Below are 10457 nucleotides of genomic sequence, written 5' to 3'. Positions count from 1 at the left end.
AGTCATTCTAACTTCCAAGAAGCATTCTCAATGCACTTCTTTCAGGATAGTTTTGTTTGTTCTAACAGTCCATGGTATTTTTCAGTATTCTTTGCCAATACCACAATTCAAAGGCATCAACTCTTCTTCAGTCTTCCTTCCAGGTATCAAAGGCAAATCATGTGAGTGAAAATGCCATGGCTCAGGTTAGGCACACCTTAGTGTTCAAAGTGACATCTTGATTCCTTTACACTTTAAAGAGTTCTTTCACAGCAAATTTGCCCAGTGCAATACATCCTCTGATTTCTTGACTGCTGCTTCCATGGGCATTGATTACGGATTCAAGTAAAATGAAATCCTTTACAACTCCAATCTTTTCACCATTTATTGTGATGTACTTTACTGGTCTAGCTGTAAGGATTTTTGTTTTCTTTATGTTGACGTGTAATCCTTACTGAAGACTGTATGTAGTTTTTGATCTTCATCAGTAAGTGCATTAAGTCATCTTCACTTTCAGCAAGCAATGTTATGTCACCTGCCTATCACAGGTTTTAAATGAGTCTTCCTCTAATCCTGATGCCAGGCTCTTCTTCATGCAGCTTCTCAGATGATTTGTTCATATTGAATAAATATGGTGAGAAGACACACCCTGACACATGCCCTTCCTGATTGTAAACCGTGCGGTATCCCCTTGTTCTGTTTGAGTGACAGCCTTTTGGTCTATGTACAGGTTCCTCATAAGCAAAATTAAGTGCTCTGGAATTACAATTCTTCACAATGTTATTCATAATTTATTATGATTCACACAATCAAATGCCTTTGCATAGTCAATAAAACACAAGTAAACATCTTTCTGGTTTTCTTTGCTTTTAGCAAGATCCATCTGACATCAGCAGTGATATCCCTTATTCCATGTCCTCTTCTGAACCCAGCTTGAATTTCTGGAAGTTTCCAGTTAAAATACTGCTGCAACCATTTTTAATTGTTGTTGTTGTTGTTAGATGCCATCAAGTCAACTTCGAGCAATAGAGACCCTATGTACAACAGAGCAAAGCACTGCCCAGTCCTGTACCAGCCTCACAATCCTTGCTATACCTGAGCCCATCATTGCAGCCACTGAGTCAATCCATCTCATTGAGGACCTTCCTCTTCTTTGCTAACTCTCCACTTTACCAAGCATACCCTTCTCCAGGGAATGGTCCCTTCTGACAAGACCAACGTAGGTGAGACAAAGTCTGGCCATTCTCAATTCCAAGGAGTATTCTGGCTGCACTTCTTCTAGAACAGATTTGTTAGTTCTTCTGGCAGTCCATGGTACTTTCAGTCTTCTTTGCCAACACCATAACTCAAAAGCATCAACTCTTCTTCGGTCTTCCTTGTTCATTGTCTAGCTCTCGTATGCATATAAGGCAATTGAAAACACCATGGCTTGGGTTAAGCACACCTTAGTCTTCAAGGAGACATCTTTACTCATCATCATTTTAAAGAGGTCTTTTGCAGCAGAATTACCCAGTGCAATATGTCGTCTGATGTCTTGACTGCTGCTTCCAATAGTGTTGACTGTGGAAACAAGTAATATGAAATCTTTAACAACTTCAATCTTTTCTCCATTTATTGTGATGCTGCATATTGGTCCAGTTGTGAAGATTTTCATTTTCTTTATGTTGAGATGTAATCCATACTGCAGACTGAAGTCTTTATTCTTCATCAGTAAATGCTTCAAGTTATCCTCACTTTCGGTAAGCAACGTTGTTTTGTCTGCGTATCGCAGGTTGTTATTGAGTCTTCCTCCAATTCTGATGCCACATTCTTCTTCATATAGTCCAGCTTCTCAGATTATTTGTTCGGCGTATAGACTGAATAAGTATGGTGAAAGGCGACAACTCTGACGCACTCCCTTCCTGATTTTAAACTATTTTTAAATTATGTTCAACAAAATTTTATCTGTGTGTGATATCAATGATATTGTCTGATAATTCCAACATTATATTGGATCACCTTTCTTCAGAATGGGCACAAATATCAATTTCTTCCAGTCAGCTGGCCAGGTAGCTGTCTTCCAAATTTCTTGACATAGACAAATGCCTCCAGTGCTGTATCTGTTTGGTGAAACATTCCAGTGGATATTCCATCAATTCCTGGAGCCTTGTTTTTTGCCAGTTCCTTCAGGGCATCTTGGACTTCTTCCTTCAATACCATTGGTTCTTGATCATATGCTATCTCCTGAAATAGTTGAATAACGACCAATTTTTTTTTTTTTTTGGTACAAGTGACTTTGTGCATTATTTCCATATTCTTTTGATGTTTCCTTTCACCATTCAGTATTTTGCCCATAGAATCCCTCAGTATTGTGACTTGAGACTTTAATTTTTCCTTCAGTTCTTTCAGGTTGAGAATTGCCAAGTGTGTTCTTTCTATTTGGTTTTCTAAATCCAGGTCTTTGAATATTTCATTATAATGCTTTACTTTGTCTTCTCTACCTGCTTTTGAAATCTGTTCAGTTCTTTTATTTTGTCATTTCTTCCATTCACTTTAGCTACTCTTTAATCATGAGTTTCAGAGTTTCTTTTGACATCCCTTTTGGTCTTTTCTTCCTTTCCTGTCTTTTAATGATCTTTTTCTTTCTTCATGTATGATGTTCTTGATGTCATCACACAACTTATATGGTCTTCAGTTGTTGGTGTTGAATGCATCAAATTTATTCTTCCAATGGTCTCTAAATTCAGGTGGGATATATCCAAGATCATATTTTGGCTTTTGTGGACTTTTAATTTTCTTCAGCTTCAACTTGAACTTGCATATGTACAATTGATAGTCTGTTTCACATTCAGCTCCTAGTCTTGTTTTGAAGTGATGAAGTATTGAAGATACTGAGTTTCTCCATCACCTCTTTCCATGGATGTAGTCAATTTAACTTCTGTGTATTCCGTCTGTAGAGGTCCATGAGTATTGCCAACATTTAAGTTGTTGAAAAATGTATTTGTAATTAATAAATCTTTGGTCTTACAAAATTCTATCATGCAATCTCCAGTGTCAAATCTATCACCAAAGCCATATTTTCACAATTCTGATGCTTTGTCTTTGTTTCTAATATTTGCATTCCAATCAAAAGTCAGAAGAGACTCACTAATGCCTCAGATATCAATTTTTATGTGTCTCATCTCATTTTAGGCAACTTCCAATTTTCCTAGATTATATTTTGTACATTCCACATTCTGATTATTAATGGACATTTGCAGCTGTTTCTTCACATTTTGTGTTGTGTCCTATCAGCAAATGAAGGTCCTGAAAGCTCTACTCCAGCCATGTCATTAAAGTCTACTCTACTTTGAAGAGGAACCTCTTATTTTGAGTGTCATATTTTGAGTGTCTCTGAACTGAGAGCACCTTCCAGCACTATATCAAACAATGTTTCAGAGCTATTCATAAAGTTTTCCAGTAATATATCAGACAGTGTTTCTTTCACTGCTATTCACAAGGTTTTCACTGGCCAACTTTTTCAGAAGTGGATAGCTCCATCCTTCTTCCAAGTCTGTCTTACTCTGGAAACTCCACTGAAACCTGTCCACCATGGGTGACCCTGCTGGTATTTAAATTACTGGTGGCATAGCCTTCAGGTTCACACCAAACACATAAGCCTCTGTAGCACAACAAACTGACAGACTAGGTAAAGTAAAGAGTGTATCTCCCAACCCCTTCCATTCTACCCCTTGGCAGCACCTCTTTTATCTGCTTATGAAGTTGGGGATCCATTTACAATTTTTTTTTATGAAAATTATGTTTTTCAGGTAAAAACATCTTTGAAAATCAATACCTTAAGGTAATAAATGATATAAATGACTAATGACTAATGGTAAGGCACCATGTTAGTACCATCATATGCACCTCATGTATTTCTCACAGATCAAATCACTTACACAACCATACTGGCTGGCTTGTATACACAATACACCATGACTTCCCTCTATGCTTCACATTGTTGCAACTTTCACCACAATGGATGAAAGCATCATGCTAGTATGGCAAACAGGGAAAATATTATTAATATGCTTCATGCATATTATTAGTGCCTAAGGCATTTGACTGCTAACCAGAAGGTTGGCAGTTCAAACCTACTAGCCACTCCTCGGAAGGAAGATTGGGCAATTTACCTCCATAGAGATACCACCTTGGAAACCCAAGGAGGGATTGCTATGAGTCAGAAAGCACTCGATGGTAGTGAGTTTTTTTTTTTGTGTTGTTGGTTTTCATGCCTTTAGTTATATGCCTATTGTTGTCCTGGTAGCATAGTGCCTAAGGCACTTACTTGAATGCTAACCAGAAGTCTGGTGGTTCAAACTCACTAGCCACTCCTTGGAAGAAAGGTTAGGCAATCTACTTCTGTAGTGATACTGCCTCTGAAACCCAAGGAGGGGTCGCTATGAGTCGGGTCCGACTGGACGGCACATAACAACAACAATAATAACATTGTTGAAGATGAAGGGAGGAGAAAATTATCTTACTAGGGAAGTATGGAAGCAATTTTTTGGATTTTTAAAAAGTCTTTCATCATATGTTTTTAAGGAGAAAATGTTAAATTATAATTGAATTAAAAAACTAATGGTGATACCTCTTCTTTTCCTGCATTTTACCTTCTGAGTTATAGATATAATCCCACTCTCAATTATGTTTATGCTTTTCAAGTCTAGAGTTTTCATTAGAATAAGCAAGAATAAGAAATTGCATCAGGTTATACTGAAAGGGCCAGAGACAGTACAAAATGAAGAAAGAGTGTAGGAATATCTAAAAACTACAGTGAAGGTGCTGTCTGAAAAAACATAACTCTGTTGCAAATAAGGACCAAAAGGGAAGGATTATCAAAGGGCAGAGCCAAGAACCCAGAGAACAGAGCCAAGTGCCTCAGTGAAGCTGTGCTGGGAAGCAGAATAGGAGTCTAATCAAGAAACTAATCTGTGTCCAACTGGATTTTGGAATTGCTATGGGCCAGTGACAGCTGTGTGCTCTCGTTTCCTCCCCAACTCCCCACTCTCATTTGAACAGCAGTCTCTATAGGGGCTTTCTGTTCCCTGTCCCCCATTGTATGTTGGGTGTGTTTGGACAGATTACATGTCTCATCTAGCTTCATGGGTCTTTGGATCAGGAAAAGGAAGCATGTCTGATGAGCCTCATTTCACTACTGACCCTGATTTAGATGATGCAGTTTTGAGCCTGATATTGTAATGGAATCCAGCTTTGAGGAGGTTTTGAGAGAATGAGTGTATTTTTTATGCAAGAGGAATGTGGATAATTTGTGGCCAGAGGATACAGAGGGCCAGCAACAGACTGTGACAATTTTAAAACATTTCCCCCAAGTGCTTTCACACTCCTACATGAAAAAGTAAGGTCTAGATCCTTTCTCCTTGAACATGGATTGTCTGTGACTGTTACAGCAAGTGGAGTGGGATGAAAGTGATGCTATGTGACTTCTGAGCTAAATCATAAAAGGCTGGGAAACTTCTGCCTGATTCTTTGGGACTTTCACTCAAATGTAAGAAGCCACTGTGGTAGTTAAGGTTGTATGTCAACTTGGCTGGACCTGGTTGAGTGGCTGGGCAGCTGGTGGTAGTTATTCCCCATGATGAGACTGGCAATCAACTCCATGGTGGTCTCTACTACAAGCAGCTGAGTAGCTGCTTTAAGGATGAAGTCTGCTTCCTGCATATAAGAAGCACTTTGGGAATGGTCTCCAGCTTATGGCACACTTGAACCCTGCATGTAGCTGTGTCATTGTTCAGCAGCCTGTCATGATCTGCTGACCTTGGGACCTTCAATGAACTTGAATTAATGGCCTGCCATGTGGTTTGGTAACATTGGGACTGTGCCTTTTTGCTTGTCAACCTTGGGCTTGTCAGCCTCAGCAGCCAGCAGCTGTCTGAGTGAAGAAAAGCCTCTAGCTCCAGTGGGCTGAGAGCAGGAGGCAGAGCTGAAGCCCAGGTTGAGAGGCTTTCACCAAACTCTTAGAGTCTGGCACTTTGAACTTGGACTTAAAGCCTCCAAACTCTAAGAGAATAAACTCCTGTTGGTTCAAGCATCCCATTTGTGGTATATTTCTGTCAGAGCAGCACTTGGTAACCAGAACAGCCACCATGTAAAAAGTTCAACTATCCTGAGACCACCATGCTGAAGCAGATACATGCAAGCACTATGGGAACCTGACCCTTCTGAGCCCTCAGCTGACAGCCAGGCACAACTGTGAGCATCATTGATATCCTGTTCTGTTGAGCTTCCAGATAACAGTAGCCCAGCCAATCAATGTGCAACTGGATACAGGAAAAAAACCTATGGACGGAGATATTCACTACTCTCTGATCTACAGATGTGAAAAGAAAAAATTGCCTAAATGTCCACCTTTGATGAAATAATTAAGTAAACTGAAGTACATTTACTTAAATCATTCCTTGAAGCCAATAAAAATTGTGATTGAGAAGGTACAGGAAGTTCTTTGTTTATAAAAGTACTATACAAATTGGATGCACAGTATGACCCATTTGTTACACAAAATAAATGCATTATAGGTCATCCACCTAAGAATAGAAAAAAGGTCTAAAATTGTATACCAAAATATCATAAGAAATGGAACCCTTGTTTATTCATTAATAAAATTCTGTATTCTTACATATTTTCATCATTTGTGAAAAGGAGCTTACTTTAACATTGTATAGTATTGCAGTAAATCATTATCTACATTGCACAATTTTATTACTTCATCTCTCTTTTATTTATTTAACTTCCATATTTCTCTGGATGCAGATGAGAAGAGGGAAGTCTTCCCCTAGGGAGGTGGGTTCTGAGCATCACAAGCCTCCAGGGTCATCTCTGCCCCATTGCACTAAGCATTGGAAGCATTGTTCAGCTAGGATAGTGCTTATACTTGCATTTGGGGACATAGCAGTTGTCCACCCTGGGGACTTGGCTCTGGAAATTCACCATGGCTCTGGCTGCTGTGATGACTGCCCTGTGCTATATGACCAGCCTGCCAAGTCAGAGTGTGAGACATTTGCTTGTGTAGTGGTAAGACTTGCATAGCATATTCATGGTGATGGCCCCAGGTGGTTTTGACCCCTAAATTTCTTCAAGTCTTCTCAATCTACTCCAAGCAAATATAAATTCCAAGTAATTATAATGATAATGAAAACATAGTTTAAAAATAAATCCTCTAGTGTCCACTTTCCAGCAAAATCACCAAAGAACTTCCTATATAGAAATTCTAGAGCTGCCTATATATCTTATTCTCTGCAAGGGGAAATTCTGTAGGACAAAAAGGCATTGTTCCTGGCCATACTAATGGGAAGCAGTGTAATATTTTGGTCAAGAACAAGGGATGGCTCTACAGTTGACAGAGAGATCAAGTTAGTCAATCTACTTAATCTTTCAAAATCTCAGTTTTCTTCATCTGTAAAATGGGAATAATAATTGTACCTGCTTTTGAAGTTGTGGTGAAAAGTAAAATAAAAGAAAAAATAAGAACATTCACTTCATTCTGGCACCAAATAAGTGCTTGTCAAATGTGAGCTGTAGTACCTCGGCAGTGCAAATGATTTTACTCAGCTGTGAACTGAAATGTTGGCAGTTCAAGTCCATCCAGAGGTGGCTTGGAAGAAAAATCTGGCAATCTACTTCAGAAAAATAAATCAATCATTGAAAATGATATAGAGCACAGTTCTACTCTGTAAGATTTGGAGTTGCCATGAGTCAGAATGGACTTGATAATAACAGTGTTTGTTTTTGTTTTTTTAATGTGAGTTAACATGGATATGTTTCCTTGGAATTGTTGAGGATTTCAATGACTCTGGGGAGTAGAGAGTGATGAGGAGAAGGCTCTGAGTGACTTCTTCTCACCTCTTCTGTTACCACCTTGGTCCAAATAATCATCAGAGCCTAGAGAACTGCTCAGTTTCCCTGGTCCATCTTCCTATTTCTACTCTCTGCCACACTTCACCCCACATCAATCATTGTCCACAGAAGAGTTAGGAAAACCCTTGAAAATCCTTTAGGACTTTCTACTTCAACCTGAGATAAAATACAAATTCTTTGTCATGATCTTTAAAAGTCTTGCTCCTTGCTCTATCCTCACATCATACCTTTCCTCCTTCGTTAAAAAGGCCCAAACATCTTGCCTTTCACTGTGTTTTTCAGTTCTGTCTCTGAGTCAGGCCTCTTGAACCCTAAGTACTATACAACCTGCTCTCCTCCCTCCTAGAACACTCATTTCCTATTCACTTGCTGGATAGCTTCCACTCAACCTTGAAGACATGGTTTAAACCTCACTTCTTCAAAGATTTCCTTTCATTTCCAACCTCTCAGGCTCAGTATCAGGTAGATCTCTCCACAATGCTGACTCAGAGTCCAGTACTTTGAACATCCTAAATACATATTTCAAATGAGTAGATGGGTAGATGAATGGGGAGATGGGCACCCAAAGGTATTGAGGAAGTTACTTGCTGCAGCTTTATATCTTTTTGTTTGGATTTGATATAAAGTTTCATTCTAGTGCTTATTACACAATGACAAGAAACCATCTCTCAGTTAAGATTGAAAAACCAAAGCTGTTGCCATGGAGCCAGTTTTGACTCATATTGATCCTGTAGGACAGAGTAGAATTGCCCCATAGGGTTTCCAAGGCTGTAAATCCTTACAGAAGCAGACTCCATTATCTTTATCCTGTGGAGTGTCTGGTAGGTTCAGATCACTGACCTTTCAGTTAGCAGCAGAGCATTTCCACCACTACACCACCAAGCCTTCTTTCTAGCCAAGACACAGGGCCTCAAAATGCAAAATAGGCCCATTTGAGATAAATCAAATTCATGAATATGTTCAGTGCAAACCTTGTTCTCTATATGAAATGACTGCAGACTTGACAAGTATGAGTGTTTCTAGGAGCAGTTCTAGTAGTGCCATTATGACTAGATCTAACAACTTTGTGCATGCTTTACAGACACAGAGAAAGGGATACTATATTGGAAGCACAGAGAGGAGAGCAAATCTCAAACCATCTTAAAAATACATAAACAACCCACCACCATTGAGTCAATCTGATCCATAGCGACGTAAGGACAGAGTAGAACTGCCCCCAAAGGGTTTCCAAGGCTGTAAATCTTTACAGCAGCAGACTTCCTCATCTTTCTGCTGTGGAGCAGCTGATGGGTTCAAACCAACAACCTTTTGTAGAGACTTGAAAATTGTGCACAGGTGGTGGGAGAAAAAAAGACCAGATCTGTGTTGACAGTATAGATTTTAACAAGCACTGTCTTCACAGGTCTTAGTATATATATATAATTTCCCCACAGGACAAAATCTTCCAAAAATAGTTCATTTGAACATTGAGGCTTTGATTGCATGGCAAAACCAATTGTTTTTCCGTTAAAAAAAAGAAATCAATAATGTTATTTCCATAAAGAGCTCATCTATCTTATCTGCAATATAAGTCATCTATTATACATTACTGTGAGGAGAACACACCTATTATCATACAGTGTCTTCATTTTTCTCATGCAGCCATCCAATTTGGTTTCCTAATTTCTCCACAATTAATATCAAGCTAGAAATAGTTTTAGAACAATGTTCATATTTCACTTGCTTTGTATTTCTCACTGTAAGTGTTTGATTTGGAAGGGCTGGGAGGAGAGAGGAAGAGCAAATGAAGAACTACAAACAGATCCTGAACCTTGTTAGTGATTGTGGTAGTATGGGTGAAGCAATTCTGAGATTATGACAGATATATCATATAGTTAAGAAGCTCTGGTGGTGTAGAGGTTAAGACATATGGCATGTGTTTGGCCATCTGAACCAACCAGCTGCTCCACAGAAGAAAGATCGGGCAGTCTGCTTCCATAAAGATTTACAGACTTTGAAACCCAGTGGAGGTTGCTATGAGTCAGTACTGACCTGATGGCAGTAATTTTGGTTTTAGTTAATATCATATTGTTAGCTCCTGTCCACTTGGCATCCAGTCAATGACAATTCCATGAACAAGGAAACAAAGCACTGCCCAATCCTGCATCATCCCCACGATAGCTTGTAGATTGGACTGTTGATCCTGTTATGGATTTAATTATGTGCCCAAAAAATACGTGTTGTAAATCCTAACTTCTATGTCTGGTTATAATCCCATTTGGGAAAGTGTTGTCTTTGTTATGTTAATAAGGTATCTGAGTCGATGTCTTTTGAGATATAAAAAGAGATTAAACAAGTGATCAGAGAGACAAATGGAGTAATATAGATGTCAAGACACATGAAGATCTCCAAGGAACAGGGAAGCAGAAGCAAAGAGACAAGGACCTTCCTCCAGAGCCAACAAAGAGAGAAATATTTCTGCTTTTGTGAGTACTGTAAATTTGAACTTCTAGCCTCCTAACTTCCAGAGGTTCAAGCCGGATTCAGAAGAGGACATGGAACAAGGGATATCATAGCTGTTGTCAGATGGATCTTGGCTCAAGGCA

The sequence above is a fragment of the Orycteropus afer genome, unplaced genomic scaffold, assembly GCF_000298275.1.
Source record: "Orycteropus afer afer isolate SDZICR_OR568_19922 unplaced genomic scaffold, OryAfe1.0 scaffold00115, whole genome shotgun sequence".
In the NCBI taxonomy this organism is placed as follows: domain Eukaryota; kingdom Metazoa; phylum Chordata; class Mammalia; order Tubulidentata; family Orycteropodidae; genus Orycteropus; species Orycteropus afer.
This window is presented reverse-complemented; position numbering follows the sequence as displayed.